Genomic DNA, 15,049 nt, shown 5'->3' on the forward strand with positions numbered 1-15,049 from the left:
GAGCTAGAGAATTTCTTAAATCACAATCGCAAAGTGACGCTCACACAACCTAGCCACCACTAGTCTGATTCGACAATAACGATAGCAAACCTTACGTCGAGTCGGTGACACTCCAAATTGAGGATTTTGGTCACGCGAAATTCAAACTTTAGAGGGATAGAGAGATAGAGTCAGAGAGAGTCAGAGATTGAGAGACTTGAGAAAGATGAAATTTTACAATTTTTGCCATGGAGATAAACTGTAAAGTGATGAGAAAGGTTAAGAGATTAGGAAATTTACTGCTGGTCTGCTAGGGCTTCCCATCTTCCATAGTCTTCTATTCAGATTGGGCCATTGGGTTGGATTGGGCTGCAATCAGGGCCAAGAAAAAAGCTTCTTCCATCTTGAATGCAACATCATGGCAAAATCAGCAATTCTGGCGGCTCTGCATTTTTGCGCGGCGATTCCATAAGATGCAGGTGAGTTCTGGACGAAAAGCAAAACCGACACGGAGAGAAGATGCAAAAATGTGAAATCGTGTGTTTCCACGAGTTGAAACGCGATTTTGACTACCTTGACCACAACCAAACAATTATTATTACTGCTGCGTTAATTATAGACGAAACTATTGATACATATATTTTGCTTCTACATCAGCTCATGTTTGCAATGAAGGATAAGACCCCGACCTCAATAATAACTGATGGGGCCATGGCGATTAGAAATGCAGTAAGAGATGTATTTTCCGAAGTCAGATATAGATTATGCGCTTGGCACCTTATTTGAAATGCACTAGCAATGTTAAGAATCATTTTCATCTAAATTCAGGAAAATCATGTTGATAGACTACGAGATTTCTGTGTTTAAGCATAAGTGGGTTCAACTTATTGAAGAATTTGGCATTGAGGATAAGCCTTGGGTGAACAACATGTATGAAGAGAAGCATATGTGGGCTACCACATATATGAGGTAAGTTTTTTGCTGGTTTTAGAACTACCACAAGATGTGAATGTTTACACTCAGTTGTGGCAAGGTATGTGGGGTTACGATATAATTTGATAAGTTTTGTAGAGCATTTTCAAAGGTGTGTTGCACACTTGCGCTTTAAAGAATTTAATGCTGATTATGAATCTATACATGGGATGCCCGTCATGCAGACTTGTAGAGCTGCTAGAAAGATTTGCTGCTAAGGTATACACTCATGATTTAAAATATTGTATGAGTAAAATTGGTTGAATGATCAATATTTAAAATATTTGTCAAAGTATAAAAAGTTAGTCGGAGTGAGCTAAGGGACTATATATATATAAGGTAGTAAAATTTCAATTCTATCTATTTTTTAATTTTTAAACTAAGTGAGCAGTCCTAAAAATAATCATGTTATCTTATCTTTAGTTAAAATCAAATACAAATTGAATTTTATCTTGATTTTTATTTTAAAATTTAACCAAGTGAGTTTTAAATTAATATAATTATATCTCATCTATAATTATTTTTAAGACAATAAATACTCAAAATCTAATAATAATAATAATAATAATAATAATAATAATAATAATAATAATAATAATAATAATAATGGACGGATCACTAATAGTTAAAGAAAAACAAGAACAAAACAATCAATTAATATTATAAAAAAAAACGTGAGGAATCTAGTGGAATAGAACTATACCTATTCAAGCATTAACCAATCGATTGAATGCATAATTGAAGATACTTCAATCAATTTCATGTAAAAATAATAGATTGAATGCATACTATAGTGGATTTCAAGCATTCTTCAATTGATTGGTTTCCTACTTCAATCGATTGAATGCATATCTCAATTGATTTTAAGAACAATTCAAACAATTTCAAGCCCTTGAAACAGATTTTTTTCATTCTTTGACATATTTCCTTCATTATTCGTGCCTTGGGATGATGCCCCTTGGGTTCGTAATGCCTAGATTAGTGTATAAAAGATCAATTGCTTCCCCTTAACGATTGATAGCTTTAGTTTGCCTGTCTTGACGCTACCTCATCTTAGCAAATTGTCCCTCAATGTATAATCTTATGCTTCACAATTCATCCATCAAATCTCGCATTGTTGGCGAAGGAGGCGGTGATGGTGGGGATTCCTGGGATTGTGCTTGCACCTTAGGGTCTTGTGGTTGTCCTTGCACCTGAGGTTCTTGGGCATCCGGATCTCTTCTCATCTGTCTTAGAGTGTTGTCATCAATCTTAGCTACATTACCCAAAACGATACTTTTCTCTTCACTCAAGTCAATTCCAAGCATTTGAAAATCTTGGTCCATTAGCAAGCATATCCTAAACTAACACTTTTCCTCTCTTCATTTCAAGCATATGATGAACCATAAAATAAGGCCAGCTTATCTCCTTTCCGGTCACCATAGCCATAGTACTATAATATCTTCGTTAAACAAATTTTCATGATTATGTTTTCTTGAAATCAACACGTATGAACACAAATACATCAATATACGCTGCTCATTACCCAAACCACTGCAACTTATATTACCTCTAGCATCCATGTGTGGATCCTCATACTACAGACTCCGCAAACCAACCAATCTATCATATTTATCCCATTTCTCATCTGTCGCAATACCTCCAGTAAATTTTGCCTTGTGATAAACTAAATTCCATTGTTTAGCTAATTGTTCCCAAGTAACTCTATAATACCGTGACCTTAAATCAAACTCAATCAGTAGCATTACTTCCTTATCCTCTTCATCACTTTCAAGAACAATATAATTTAAAGTTCTATAAACAGCCCTAACTAAGTGGGGATAATATTCATCCTTAGTTTGTACAAAAATCAGTCAAGTGCTATGTTTGCAAAGCATTCCAGACCAAATTATAATGTCTATCATGAATGAAATCGGCTATTATATACCTAGGAGGAACAATTGCCCTTGACTCGAACTTCTCCATATAGTTGTTCAATGCCCTCAGAGATGGCAGTCACCTTGCGGTGTAATGGGATGAAGAAACTAGTCTGATATATGCATAACTTTCATCCTCAACACTAGTTCTTTTTGCGTGTTTAGTTCTGGCCATTTTGGGGATATTTGTTCTATGGATTTTGTAAAAATTTGGACGAGGATTAATAATATGTATGTAGTTTGGAATGGCTATTGATGAGATTGGAGAAGATGAAGAGAGAAGTTTTCTGGATTTCGAGATAAGAGATGTTATGCAAAAATGGAGTTGTTATGTTTAAAAAAGTGAGGGAGGCTGAACACGGATAGTTATCCAGCTTAATATATTACAGATCAAAATTCAATCGATTGTATTATCATACCAATCGTTTGAATACGGAAAAAAACTTTATTCACATCACATTTCAATCGATTGTATTATCATACCAAACGATTGAATTGGAAAATACCATTAATCACGTACAAACTTCAATCGATGGTATTATCATACCAATCAATTTAATTTTAATATATCATTCTAATAGCATAAGTCAATCAATTGGGTAACACAACCAATCGATTGAATTGTGAAAACTCATATTGCTTTGATGATTTCAATCGATTGGGTAACATGAATAATCGATTAAATAAGAAAAAATTCACACGCCTTGAAAAATTCAATCGATTGTATATCAATTCCAATCGATTGAAGTTTAAGAAACTTGAATTTCAATCGATTGTTTTGTGCATCTAGTCGACTAATTTTTTAACAAACACGATTTCACAACCCTATATGTATGTAATGGATCAAGGATAAAATTTTAATTGATTAGGGTTGCCAAAATATTTATTATGATTAATGGAAGATATAATTTATTATTTTGTTTTTGATTATTAATAAATATGATAGATGAATGATAAAATAATAATTTACAAAAACTATGTTTGAAATTAAATAAAAACTATTTAACCGTTATTAAAAAAATTTAAAAAATATGTTTTGTTAAGGAACCATTTAATAATTCAATCATTCTGAGACCATATAACTAAAATACAAACCAAATTCTACTCTCTTTAGTAAAAAAAAAAAACTACTCTCTTTTTTCCTAAAAATGTTTCAAAAATGAAAACCCCAAACCTCGAGTTGAAATCCATTTTGGCCCTTGAAATATTTGGTCAGCCTCAATTTTGATCTCCAAATTTTTAGTTACCCAATTAACACTTCTAAATATTGGATCGTGTCCCACATTTGCTCCTGTAGCTATCTCCGTTAACAGAGATCTGATGTGGCAGGTTAAGTTGACACGGTGTGCATCTACGTGACACCCAACTTGCCAAAATGAATGTGTGATGAGCCAATGATGTTAAAAAAGTTGAATTTACTCAATTTAACCCCTTCGTAGATGATAAAACCCTAATTTGCAGCCATCTTTTCCCAAAACGCTTGAGACTTTGCTGAAGAAATGATGAGTTCAAGAAGCCAAGGAATTTGGTTCAGAGGTGGGTTGGGATGGATGATTTGAGGTGGGTTGGGCTTGAGGTTCAGAGTTGGGTTGAGCTGGAGGTGCAAAGTTTGGCTGGCCTGAGGGTGCATAGTTTGGTTCAGGAGATGTAAAAATATTGTCCAAAATGTGTATTTGAGATACATAAAGATGGATTTGAGGTGGTGTTAGATACAGGGTTTTTTGGATTGGGGGCATAGGGATCAGTTGTGAAACCTTATCACCTTCACGTTCAGAATTTTCATGCTCAAGGTATACATGCACCACACTTTCATTATTCTTTGCGTGAAATCACATCTCCAACAACTCCTTGTCATGAGAGTGCTCTTAATCCAGTCTTCAAGGGCCTCCCAGGGGCTAGCCACCAGCACTCCTTCAAGTTGTCATATCCAAGAACCTTGTAGTAATTTCTTATTGAGAACACATGCATTGTATTTTTCTCTAGTCCAAACAACTGTTCAATTGGTTTCTGACATACACTACTTCTCCATCTTCTTTCGTCTCAAAACTTCTTCTATGGTGGATGACAATTGTTATATCATCATACATCTATATTGCAAAATAACAAAAATCTCAATAATGATTTCAAAAATAAAGCATACTGGCTTAACTGACTTCAAACTCTAAACAACAAAATAGAGCATCATTGATTTTTAAGCAACAAATTTTTTAAACAGAAGCAACAACACACACATAATAACATTTATCCAAAGACAACAAAAGATACAATTGGCATTCTCTTCTCCAGTAAGGAAAACGAAAAACAAATCCTAGAATCATTCACATGCAACAACTTCTAATGCCCTAGATATAACCAACAACTTGCTTCAACAACAACAATGCAATATAAAAACTGAAACAAAAGTCAAGAACAGAGTATCAAAAAATTTGTAAAAGAAAAAACTTCACTTCCTAACCTGATCTTTGCCGTTTCTTTTCCAGGCAATGCTACTTGTTCAACAACCTTATCCAGCAGTCCAATACACGACGAATGTTATTCTGATTCTCATTTTTCACAGTCAAACATGCGAGAAAAATAAAAAACGTTGGAAAGAAGAATAGAAGAAACAGAGAAGGAAGAAAAAGAATCAAGTTACGTTAGGAAGGAACATAAAATGATGTCGTTTTAGAGTTTCTTACGTGTCAACTTAATGTGCTATATCAAATCTCTGTTAACAAAAATAGCTATAGGGATAAACGTGAAGCACTATCTAACATTTGGAGGTGTTAATTGAGTAACTAAAAATTTAGAGGTTGAAATTAAGGCTGGTCGAAAACTTCAGGAACCCAAAATGGGTTTCATCCCCCCAAACCTCAAATAGAGGTAGGTGGAAATTTATGTATAGGTGTCGTTCATCAAACAGATGTTGCATTCATTCACCGCTTCATTCTTCAGGGTTTCTCTCTTCATGGCTTCCAATTCCAAACCTCAACGTCTTTATCAAAGGCTCGTTTCACAAAATACGTTGAATATCTCAATGACATTGTAATTACTCTTATTGCTTTCACACCTTACTTTAACTATTTTGTTCTTGTTTCATTTGAAGTTTCAATCTTTTTTTAACGATTTGTTGTTTTGGTTTGCTAGAGACTCTAATAGATTTTCAGTAGCCAGTGGAAATTGAGTTGAACTTAGCTGAAGGGTAAACATTGAGGTGCATAAATTTATAATTTATTTTTAGATGATGTATATTTAGAGCATTATGCAGTGTTTAGGAAGTGATTGTGAGGGATCATTGGAAGGTTTAAGTGGTAATTGCGAAGAGGTCGGCTTGACAGCTTTCCGGTTCTTTCATTTCTTCATGAGTTCTCCAACTTTTCATGCTTCTTTCTTCATTCCCTTGATCCAATCTTTGCCTCCCAAACCTTAAATCACTTAACAAACATATCAAGGCATCTAATGGAATCAAGGTGAATTAGATTTAGCTATTTTAAGGCCTAAAAAGCATGTTTTCACTCTTAAACACAATTAAAGGAGAATATACAAAATCATGATATTTCATTGAATAAATGTGGGTAAAAGGTTATAAAATCCCCTAAAATCAATACAAGATAAACCGTCAAATTGGGGTTTGTCAGTAATATCATGTTATTCATAGCATTTTGTTTTCCAAGCCCCTTGAATTGAAATGGAAATTCTCTCTCCAAACTTTTGCTTGGGAGAGTAGTGCACTGTTTGATCGTTGCATTAGTAATTGGGTTTTGGGATATTAAATTAGAATCACTGGTTGTTGTTGTTTGTTCTTCCCTCCAACACCTCAACTTTGAAACACACTCTAAAGGATTAGTGCTTTGAAGTAGTAGAGTCTGTTTATGTAGGAAACATTGCACATTATAGAAGCTCACCAAAAATGTTATGTTACTAATTTACTTTCTTGAGATTAGTGGTTTTCAATTCATTCGGGATGTTTAGAATTGATAATCTTAGCACAAACTACATAGACCTTTAAGAAAACTGTTTCAATGATGATATCTTGAAACATGCTTTATATTAATTGGAATCATAGAATGTTGAGAAAACATATGGATATTGAGAAGCTGTGCCTATTCTGTTATATGCTGCTCATTGTTAAGTTTGTACTTTGTAGAATGAGAAACGAGAAAGAGTGGTAAAAGCAAGTCGTGACGTAACAATGAACAGCAAAAAAGTAATATTTCAAGTTCATAGGTTATCTTCCGTTTTTCCATTATTCTCTCTCTGTTTATCTCTTGAGTCTTGTGAATGATTGGGGGGATAATTTAGGATCTTCAACTAATTCAAATGCCATCTCGAATCAGCTAAATGACATAAACATGATCTTTATGTGGCCTTTATTTTTATTATCTTTGCCAATGCTTTATTATATACTTCAATTAGTCATCTAAATCACTTTTCATTTTGTTCCCTGAAATTGATGTACTACTATGAGTTTGTTTTGCATTAGCAGTAAGCTTATCTTATTCACATTAAACCTCATATCCATACTTTATACATATCCTTTGTTTTCTGTTTGTTAAACAATTTGTGAATAAAGTCAATATGAAAATATTCTAGCTTAATAAAAACAAAATTATAAGAAATGTGAAATCAAGGTCTACTTGTGATGGTTACTGATTAAATGTTAATCTTTCTGATATTATTGGCAATGCTTTATTTTAATGTCGTAACTAGGATGAGTAAGTATAATAAAGAGGAAGTACTTCAGAAAGCCGAAAAGGATCTAGCAGCTGTGACAGATCAGTACATGTCCCTGCTAGTCAAAGAATTGCAGGGTACCGATTTTTGGAAGCTACGACGAGCATACTTGCCTGGGGTATGCTTAATGTAACTTTTTTTATTGAGGACAAAAATACTTTCATCTGATACATGCCTTTGGTGTTTGCAAATACAAGAGTATGTTGAAGCAACTACTTTCTGCGGTTTTTGTAAAAATGGTATGCTTTTGACGTTTGACGAGATAAACAACACATTGTTACCACTTAGTGATCTATCACTTCAGCCTCTGCAAATAAATATCATTGACTATCTATTAGGGGTGAATGTATTTTTTCATTTTATTTATTATCCATGTCAGTGACTTATTTATTCTATTAATAGAATATTAGTGGATAACACACATACACTAACACCATATAACAATATGTTTCCATTCAAAGAGTTTTACAAGTGTGCTTGATTTTTCTGTAATGAATATAACCAATTATGTTGGCCTTTTTTTAAAATACAGTTATATGATTTTTATAGAACATGAAGTATGCTTAAAATCAGATTGCAATTTTTCTCCAACGTGTATTTTTTAAAGGTGCTGAACATTCTTTTACAGCTTGCAGATTTGATTGGAGAACTGATGCATCTGACTATTGGTAGGATATCAGATAGTGAGCTTGAATTTGCTCAGATGATATGCATATTTGCTCGTCATATATACAGAGTGCTTACATTTGTAGTACCACATATGGATGATAGTCATGATATGAAGACAAAGTTAGAAATAATGCTCCAAAGTGTCATGAAAATAGAGAATGGTAATGTTAGCAACACTGAAAGTTTCATTCTATAAACTTTTATGCCTTAAAGTCTTACTTGAGTCTGAAGATAGTAATATAACAATTGATGGAGAACTAAAAGGTTAAATTACTAAGGGTCATTTGGTTTTTTCATTTATTTTATGTTAGTTCCTTAAAGTTTAGAAGTTTGTAATAAAGTCTTATATTGTATAAAAGTAAGGAAACTTTGGAACAAGGGTTAAGTTGTCTGATGATTGGATTTTTGATGGTTTAGAATTTCACAAATGAATTCTTGTTGCAAGTATAGTTCCTAAACCAAGCAATAATCTTTTCATACAAAAAGTTGTTTGTCACTAAAACAAACCCCTAAATTTATAAACCGAAGTATTCAAACCTCGGGTCGTTCTCCCTAGGAATTACAATAAAGTGCCTTGTTATTGGTTAGAAATGTGTTTTGGGGTTTTGGATAAGAAGCATGAAAAGTAAATGGCAATGAAAATAAACTAACAACTATAAAAGGCTCTTGGCAATGTATGAAAATTAGAAGTCCTATCCTAGTTATCCTTCTCAATTGTGATGAGAATTGTTCATTGCTACCACTTAGTTAACCCTTACTAAATAAAGGAAAGTCAAGTGGATGAATTGACTTGAGCCACAAGTCCTAGCCAACTCCCAAGGAAAGACTAGCTTTAGTGCACTCCAAACCAATTAGCAATATCTCCAATTACCAATCAACAAAGGAATTAGATAACTCAAGAGTCACTAATTACTCTACCTAGGCCAAGAGGAACAAAATATATACTATATCTAGAAGAGACATTTCAACAAACACATAAAAGGCAATAAAAGTAAACAACATAAATTGCAAGAATAAAAGAGAGATCTAACTACAAAGGCAAGAGATCAACAATAGAAAAGCAAAGAAGAACAATTATTATGCCTAATCCTAATCCTAATTCTAGAGAGAAGTGAGAGCTTCTCTCTCTAGAAACTACTTCTAAACTAATCCTAATGAGTGTAAATGAACTAATCTCCCTTTGCTCTTCAATCCTTGGCTTTAAATAGCATCTTTGGTGCCAAAGTTGGTTGGAATTGGGCCCCTTAACCCTTGAGAATTCGTTGGCCACGTTTTTATTAAAAAAGCATAAACCAACACCGATGCGTACGCGTCCATGGGGTGAGTCACAAGGTGCGCGTAAGCGCCAGGTGCGCGCGCACGTCCACAGGCGAGTTCAACTTCTTTGTCTTTTCATAATTTCTCCACTTTGCATGATTTCCTATTCACTCCTTTGATCCATTCCTAGCCTTTTCAATCTGAAATCACTAACAAACATATCAAGGCATCTAGTGGAATCAAAGGGGAATTAGATTTAGCTATTTTAAGTCCTAAAAAGCATATTTTCACATCTAAGCACAAATAAGGAGACAATCACAAAACCATGCTATTTCATTGAATAAATGTGGGTAAAAGGTGATAAAAGCTCTAAAAATCAATACAAGATAAACCGTCAAAACGGGGTTTATTAACCTCCCTACACTTAACCCAAGCATGTCCTCATGCTTAAACCAAGAATGAAGTAAAGGGCATGGCATTTATTCAATGGAACTAACTAAATGCAATCTACCTACATGCAACTATCTAAATGAATGCAATTGCTTGGTCAAAATAAATCAATTCTCAAGAAGCATATATGCACAAGGGCTAAAGGACTAGCAAGTCTAATCCATAATTGAATTGAGTTATTAAATATTTTTACAAACTTGCATGAGAAGAGATGATCGTAGGTGGAAACATGTAATTGAGCCTCAAACCCTCACCGGTAGTGTTTGCACTCTATTCGCTCAAGTGTTTAGGGTTGATTCACTCAATTCTCCCCCTAATCATGCTTTCCAAGATTTGTTCTTCTTCTAACAATCAACATATATTTCATGCATGCATACAAGTATCATGAGGTCTTTTTCTTTGGTTGTAATGGGGCTAGGGTCAAGGTATGATGCATATATGGTTAAGTGAGCTTGAAATTTGAATCTTTGATAAGCTTAAACTTCCCACCTAACCTATGACATCCTATACAATTAAGTTCTAACCTAACTACCCATTTTTCACTTTTTCACATACTCATGTATCCCTTTTCATTTCACAACACTCATGCATTGATTTTATTGAGCTCCACTTTGCTTTAGGGCATTTTGTCCCCTTTTATTTCTTTCTTTTTTTTCTTTTTCTTTCTTTTTTTTTTCTTTTTCTATATTTTTTTCCATATTATATTTTTTCTTTTTCTTTTGTTTTTCTCATTTTTTTTCTATATACAAGAATCTCAATGCATAAGGTTTTACAATTGATCAATACATGAGTATGTACCCAATTCCCAATATTTTCAATAGCAATACAAAACTACCCTTTTATTCACCCAATGTCCCAAGATTCCCACACTTGAATGGTACTCACACACACTAGCCTAAGCTAATCAAAGATCCAAATAAGGACATTTATTGTCTTCCGCTTTAGGCTTGTAATGTGCTAATTAAGAACAAGTGGGTTAATCGTAGGCTCAAATTGGCTAACAAAGGAAGATAAAAGGTTGGCTATTTGGATAAGTGAGCTAATGAAATGATGGCCTCAATCATATAAATGCATGAATACACAAAATAATGGACATAAAGAATCAAACAAATCAAAGATCACATTCCTAGAAAGAGAATAATGCACACAAGAAGGAAAATAAGTGGTTATAGGATGTAACCACACCATTAGGCTCAAATCTCACTTGCTTGTGTTCTTAGCTCAAAAATATGATCCACAATATATATTTTTCAAGCAAGTTCTATGAAGAGTTTTCACTCAAATCAATTGAGGTGCCCTATAGATAGAAATCTTGAAAAATTTCATTATTTTGACTAAGCTTATTGTGTATACATAAGCAAAAATTAAGTTAAGAAAATGCAAGTAAAAATCCTAAAATCCTAGAATGAAATGCAAAAGTGTTGGGATTAGAATTTTGTCACCCAAAATCGCCGACCGGTCGGACGACCTCCCCACACTTAAAAGTTTGCACCGTCCTTGGTGCACTCAAAGATGAGCAAGGGGGTACGGTGAATCTCCGGATTGCTGCGTGTTCTTAGTCTTGCTTCCGTTATTGCTTGTGGTGCATCATTTGTGAAAAACAAAAATATAACACCATAAGATGGGAAAACAAAAGCAAGGAAGCATAATTGTTGGAATGAGGTAAATCACTAGAATTGAGTGAGTAAATTAGTGTGACATTAAGAAATATTAGGTGTGTGAATTCTAAATTGTGCGGTTTAGAACACACATTAGCATAAAAGTTATGTCACAAAAGAAGCATGCACTTCACTTATCCTAGTGTGCTTGAGATACTTTAAGTAAACTTGTAAGGTAAAACAAGCATTAAAGAAGCATGAAAGCATTCAAGCTAAAACATATGGATGGATATAATCATGAAATACAATGCATTAAGGTAAATGCTCAACATCATCCATCAAGAGATTGCCTAATCAAAGAATACGGTTCAAATCACATGGTGGCCAAATCATGCAATTCAAAAAGAGTTACAAGCTCGAAGGCAATTCTCATCACTTGGTATTCTTCAAAAGATAAGTATGAAAAACTCAAAACCAAGTAGCAAAATATAACCTCAATCATAGAGTCCAATAAAGATTGTCTAAAAAAAACATTCATGCTAAAATAGCATTTAGGTAATAAGGAGGCAAGAATGTGTAGTAAACAAAGTCAATAATCCAACACTTGTAATGAAAAGAGAGAAAATAAAATGAAAACTAAACTAAAACTAACTAATTAACTAACCAACTAACTAATTAACTAACTAAAATAAATGGTTATCCATGGTGTTTGGAAGTGTTGGATGAGGGGTAGGAGAAGGGAAGAAGAAAGGAAAAGGAAAGAAATGGAAAGAGGAGAAGGAGAGAAATGGATGGAAGAAAGGACATCCACGCGTACGCACGCATGGTGCGCGCGTGTCGATGGCTTATTTCGAGAGTGGCGCGTACGCGTCATGTGCGCGTGCACGCAAGTGGTGTTTGTGCCAGAGGCACAACGTTGGCGCGGCGCAGGCACAACTCTCTGGAAAATATATGGAAGGTGAAACTTCTCAGTCCACGCGTACGCGTGCATGGCGCGCGCGCGTGGACGGTCGAAAACACTTGATGCACGCGTACGCGCGCAGTGCGCGTACGCGTGGATGGTGCTCTGTTTTTCAAAAAATTTTTGCTATATTTTTGCACCAATCCAAGCATTCCAAACCTCCAAACAGCTACCAAAATACCATAAAACCTTATTTAACATACTAAACTACCAAATATACTCAACTAACTAAACAAAACATGAAATTAGACTAATTCTTCCAAATATTTACAAAAGAGAAAATGAAAAGATTTTACCATGGTAGGGTGTCTCCCACCTAGCACTTTTATTTATTGTCCTTAAGTTGGACTTATCCACCTAGCACTTTTGTTTATTGTCCTTAAGTTGGACTTATGGGGAGCTCCTCTTAAGGTGGCTTATGCTTGTACTCATCTTGGAACTTCCACCAATGCTTGAACTTCCAATAAGCTCCATCATTCAAGATTAATATCTCCAAGCTTTGATGAGTTCTTCACAAACCATGGGCTCCCAATGTTGATCCTCATGTGTTCCCGGATCCCATATGTTGTCTTCACACCCATCTCCACGTTGATTATCATTAATCCATGTGGGTGGTGAGCAAGGTGAATTCTCAACAAAGTGACCAAACATCCTTCTAGGCCCATGTATTCTAGTTATACACCAACCTTTACAATTAAGCTTTGAGCATGCAACCATAATGAACCTAGAATGATATTTCAAACCACTAACCATCTCCTTTTTACTCTTAAAGCCACAAATATGTCTTAGTTGACCATCCGTCTTAAGCAAACCATATTCAAGGGGACACCATCCGTCTCAAGCAAACCATATTCAAGGGGAATAAAAAAGCTTAAGTATAAGGAATTTACCCACTTGAATGAGAGAATGGATGGTGGTGGCTTGGGGAGAGGTATCTCCAATGTGCTTGCAAGCTCTACTCCCTTGTTTGCTTCTTTGTCAATCTCCACCTCTTCATAAACTTCTTCATTCTCAATCCTTTGTTCATCAACTTCATCTAAATCTTCTCCATCACTCAAATTATAAATGGGAGGTTGAGAGAAATCTACCTCCACATCACTTTTAAGTTCATTGGGAGAAGGTTCTTCAAATTCAAAGGATTCTTCACCAAAAAGATTGGATGCATGATCTTCATCACCAAGGAAACTCAATTCTTGCTTCACTCCTTCCAAGTCTTCATTCAAAAATTGCCTTGGAGGTTGTGCACTCTCCTCCTTAACATCAAATTCACTCTTCTTGGAAGGATTTTCTATGATTTTAGCTTCCTAAGGAAGTTCCGCATCTCCTAAGTCTTCAACCACTTCTTCCTTTTCTTCAATAATCATAGGCTTCTCCAATTGTTCTAATACAAAGTGGCATTCCTCATTTTCCATCAGAGTTTCCAATCTCTCCTTCATGCTATGCTCTTTAATTGATTCTCCACATGTGACCATGGGAGTGCTTTGAGTGCTCAAGCATTGGGAGGATAAAATGCTTACTACCTTGGTCAAGGTAGCCATAAGTTCTAGTGTCTCCCTTTGCATTTCTCCTTGCCCTTGAAGTATAAGGCTAAGGATTTCATCCATTGAGGATTGGAGTGGATAAGAGGGTTCATTGTCTTGGAGAAAGGGTTCATTATAGGAAGGTGGTTCTTCTTGGTAAGGTGGTGGTGTGTATTGAGGTGGTTCTTGGGAGTAGTAATCTTATTCACCATAGCCATTTGATTGGTATGCATCATGGAATGGCTCTTCTTCATAGTGCATTGGTGGAGGTTGTTGCCATGAAGATTGATCATATGCATATAGTTGTAATCACACTCATAGCCAAAGTGAAAATTCATAATGGAAAGAGAAAACAAAAATCAAAAGATAATGGAAAATAAGAGAAATAAAATTCTACAACTAGCAAATAAAGCAAAAAGCAAGATATTCACACTATTCACATATGTACAATAACCAATAACATAACACCATTGCAATCCCCGGCAACGGCGCCATTTTGATGATTGGATTTTTGATGGTTTAGAATTTCACAAATGAATTCTTGTTGCAAGTATAGTTCCTAAACCAAGCAATAATCTTTTCATACAAAAAGTTGTTTGTCACTAAAACAAACCCCTAAATTTATAAACCGAAGTATTCAAACCTCGGGTCGTTCTCCCTAGGAATTACAATAAAGTACCTTGTTATTGGTTAGAAATGTGTTTTGGGGTTTTGGATAAGAAGCATTAAAAGTAAATGGCAATGAAAATAAACTAACAACTATAAAAGGCTCTTGGCAAGGTATGAAAATTAGAAGTCCTATCCTAGTTATCCTTCTCAATTGTGATGAGAATTGTTCATTGCTACCACTTAGTTAACCCTTACTAAATAAAGGAAAGTCAAGTGGATGAATTGACTTGAGCCACAAGTCCTAGCCAACTCCCAAGGAAAGACTAGCTTTAGTGCACTCCAAACCAATTAGCAATCTCTCCAATTACCAATCAACAAAGGAATTAGATAACTCAAGTGTCACTA

General features: G+C 34.8%; 1 pseudogene; it reads left to right on the forward strand.

The window, feature by feature from the left end:
- The first annotated feature begins 7,473 nt into the window (after window positions 1-7,473).
- Window positions 7,474-15,049, forward strand: part of LOC127744767 (uncharacterized) — an 8,843-nt pseudogene continuing 1,267 nt past the window's right edge.

The sequence above is a fragment of the Arachis duranensis genome, chromosome 2 (assembly GCF_000817695.3).
Source record: "Arachis duranensis cultivar V14167 chromosome 2, aradu.V14167.gnm2.J7QH, whole genome shotgun sequence".
Taxonomy (NCBI): Eukaryota; Viridiplantae; Streptophyta; class Magnoliopsida; order Fabales; family Fabaceae; genus Arachis; species Arachis duranensis.